The 4116-nt window shown below is 42.5% G+C and overlaps 1 pseudogene; it reads right to left on the bottom strand.

Moving 5' to 3' along the window:
• Positions 1 to 1083: 1083 nt before the first annotated feature.
• LOC112927317 (large ribosomal subunit protein uL30-like) lies at positions 1084 to 1902 on the bottom strand (annotated as a pseudogene).
• Positions 1903 to 4116: the final 2214 nt, after the last annotated feature.

The raw sequence follows: 4116 nt of genomic DNA, 5'->3' as shown, positions 1-4116 counted from the left end.
TATATAATGGGATAAAGGCTGTGTACTGATTTTGAATCAATCCCTTGCACGCATTCCTTTGATCAAGTTGAGTTACCATTAAAGACTATTATTGCCCATTCTGTAGCCCAGTATGTTCTATCTGGTTTCTTCTTTTTTTTTTTTTTTTTTAATTTTTATTTATTTATGATAGTCACAGAGAGAGAGAGAGAGAGAGAGAGAGAGAGAGGCAGAGACACAGGCAGAGGGAGAAGCAGGCTCCATGCAGGGAGCTGATGTGGGACTCCATCCTGGGTCTCCAGGATCACGCCCTGGGCTGAAGGCGGTGCTAAACCACTGAACCACCAAGGCTGCCCTACCACTGTGTTCCTAGGAAACACCCAATTGCTTCAAGGGGAAAAGCTATCTTGGTAAGCTTTGGTCTTCCATAGGCCATGAGACCAGAGAAGACTAACAATGTCAGGGCCCAGGTGACCAATCCAGGTATTGCAGGACTTCCTTACATAAGGTGCATGGATCCCTATGAACATACAAACTTCCCAGCAAAAATCTGAGTGTATACATTTTCTGGGAAAAGCGCTATTCCCTTCTCATAGACCCTAGAACAGGTTAAGATCCTGAGCTAAAGCAATGGACCAAGCCAATCGCAGGCTAGGTGAAGGAAGCCACCAAATACACTTCAGGGGCCAGCCAAGTGTGAGAACTCGCAAAGTTGTCACCAAAAAGTTAGAACATGGACTCACAGCAGAGACAGCTGAGCACTGTTTTTGTGCTCTTCTTTGTACCTGTATTTCAAGGTCTGTCCAAAACAAGGCCCCAGAACTCCCAGGTTCAAGTATGTCCCTGAGCTTGGTCCACTGCCATCTTCCATTCACGTTTGGGTATTTGTTCACCATTAAACCTCAGGACAGGAGATGTGATGCAGCAGGACTCCTTCCATGGCATGAGTCCTCTGCTGATTTGAGAAGTGGCAGTGGCAGGCAATGTGGAAAATACACTGGAACTTTTCCTTGGAACTGCTGTGGTCAGAAGTGCCTGCCAGGAGCATCATCATCTTTCCCTTGACCCTCCCTCTAGTTTCTGAAGATATAGCGGAAGATAATCTTCTTTGAAGATACTGGTAACAATTCCAGAAGACAAAACACATGCCACCAATGCACTGTGCTTCCAGATATTCTGGGTTTAATTCAGCTGCCAAATGAGCTGATTGATGCATTCACCTCGATAGCCAGGTAAGCCCACCTCCTTGAGGAAGCCCACTCTGTTCTTGGTAGCATGTTGGGCCATTGAGAGGTGGAAAGGACATAAGAATGCAGAGATGGCCTGGAAATTCTTCCCCGGAAAGGCAATTTCATGAATGAGGTCTTCCAAGCAAATAACACCATACTTCCCCAGATGCTCCTCAATCATTGTGTTGTCCGTCAAAGGGATGGTTTTATTCTTGACCTTGGCTTGTCCACGTTTCAAGATGAGTTCCCGGACTGACTTCAGATTTGGAAATCCCCAGGTCATGTAAGGTTCCACTATCCACAGCGTCTTCATGGTCTGGGGGGTTACTCTGAAAAAGACACCACTGAAGATCTTCTTCAGGCACAGCCTTGCGATGGTCCTCTGCACCAGTGAACTCACCCCATTAATCCTTTGGATGTGTACAGTGAAGGCCAAGGAATGTTTATCTGGCACTTCTAAGCCATGAGATTTCACTTCCAGGCCTCTGAGGCGCACCCTGTCATGCTGCTGCCACCAGGAATCATGTAGGAACCACTTGAGCTTAAACTTGAGCTTTCTTCCTTTATTCTGCTCCTTCTTGTCCAAAAGCACCTGCTTTGCTTGAGTTGCTTTAAGGGCCTGATAAGCCTTCCTCTTTTCCAGGAGATTTTATGGAACCAAAGATATCTTTTTTCTTTGCTCTTGCTCCGCCATGTTTCCCCAGCAGCGGCTACTGCTCAACAGATAAATATTTTGGAGTTCACTCTTTGCAGATATACTATGAAAATTCTCTTACTAATATTTCCTAGTTGTTTAGATCAGTAAAAAGAATACGGTATATTTGTAGATTTCATAATACACCTGGATCTCACTTGGCTTTCTCCCATTCTTCATGCATAATTAAGGAATGAAGTGGAATGTTAACGAATATGCTTCCTCAAGAATGTCAGGACTAATTTTATCCCAAATATTGTGATCCACATGTCAAAGGAATTTTGAGTGGGGTAGAAAATAAAACTTTATGCAGAGCCAGAACGTAATTAATTCTGTGGTGTATGTCATATCATGCCTGTTGAGGATATTAAAGTGCTTTAGTTAAGTCAAAGGTTTGACTGATGTTCAGAGTTTTCCTGTTGGCTCTATAGCCTGAACTAACAATATAGACCATTTGTCATTGTCAACGCCTAATGCTGGATCTGAAAATGTCCACGGCAGCAGCAACAATCCTGAATAAAGTGCTGTGTTTTCCAGCAATAATTCCAATGTCTTTACATTCTCGGTTCCTCATATCTCAGCCTCTCCTCTCACAACACTTTGCAGAATATTTCAGCTGCAGGGACATATGTGGTGTGTACCAGGCTTAGGGAGAGTTTGAACGAAGATTCTTCTGTTTTGCTGTATAGTGGCTGGGTTTACATGGTGTTGGAACAATGGCAGCATGCTTTCCGCATATAATGAGATCCTTGAGACTAAGGGTAATATTTGTACCCTGTAGCATCCTACTCCATGTTTAACACATAATGGGAATTCAATTAAAATGAAATATATGTGATTCAGTTCAGATATAAAAGAAACTTTTTGCATTGGATGAGTTCTGCTCATTTCTGGACCAGCTCTGGAGAAGCTCTGAAGAAGCTTCTGGACCAGCTCTGGAGAAGAGTAGAATATCTTTTTTTTTTTTTTAAAGCTTTTAGAAATAGGAGATTCTAGTGTGTTTAGATGCTCAGGGACAGTTTAACCTCTTCACCACATAAGGCAGTGAATCTTTCTTAGGATTCTATGTGAAGGAAGGCTAAAGCCATTTGGTAAGGTCTGCAGGAATAGAATGTAAAGAACCAGAGCTCCTATGCTACTCAGGTTTGGCCATTAAGGCTCCTTTGGTGTCAACAATCTATTTTGCCCCCTTCTTTTTTTTTTAAGATTTTTATTTATTTATTTGAGAGAGAGAGAGAGAGAGAGAACACAAGCAGGTGGAGCAGCAGGCAGAGGTAGAGGGAGAAGCAGGCTCCCTGCTGAGCAGAGAGCCTGATGCAGGGTTAAATCTCAGGACCTTGGGATCATGACCTGAGCCAAGTTAGATACTTAACCAATAGAGCCACCAAGGCGCCCCACCTGTTTTTATTTATTTATTTTTTTTTAAGAAAAAAAATGCAAGAGTGATTGCTACCTGAGAACTTGAATAGAAAATTCCTGACTTGGGTGGAAGAAATGGGAACATAGAGATGTTTAATATTCAGAATGTCTTTTAAAAAAAAATATTTTATTTATTTGTTCATGAGAGACACACAGAGAGAGAGAGAGAGAGAGAGAGGCAGAAACATAGGCAGAGGGAGAAGCAGGCTCCTTGCAGGGAGCCTGATGTGGGACTCCAACCCCAGGGATCATGTCCTGGGCTGAAGGCACTCAACTGCTGAGCCACCCAGGTGTCCCTCAGAATGTCTTTATATTAATGTATTTTGGATCAAAAACTCTCCAGTCTTCAAAACTGTGGGGAGGGAGGGCTGCTCAAGGGCCCCCTTTTCTTTTTCAAGGGAATTAGGAACCAAACGTGAATCAATGTACTGTGTGTAGGCACATTCTGAATGTGGCTTTTTTCCTCCCATCAATAAATGGAGTTTAGGGGATAGAGAGATTTGATCTCTACTTTTACCAGGCTACACCTATTATTTCAAGTTTTAGGGAGATCAATGCTTGTCCTTAGCACTTAAATACCAAGTAAAATGGTATCTTTTAATTATTAACTCTATAGTTATAGAGGTAATAATTACCCCAATGAAAATGTGTTTAACGGGCTTATTCTCATGTGTTGTTAATAAAATTTCCCAAAGTTTTGGCTTTATACTGCCCAAACCTACAAGAATAACCACAAAACCCAGAGCAAAGCAGAGGTGTTCTTCATAGCAGCCATGTCTTCACTGTCTCTATCCT

Source organism: Vulpes vulpes, chromosome 4 (assembly GCF_048418805.1).
Source record: "Vulpes vulpes isolate BD-2025 chromosome 4, VulVul3, whole genome shotgun sequence".
Classification (NCBI taxonomy): Eukaryota; Metazoa; Chordata; class Mammalia; order Carnivora; family Canidae; genus Vulpes; species Vulpes vulpes.
This window is presented reverse-complemented; position numbering and strand designations above follow the sequence as displayed.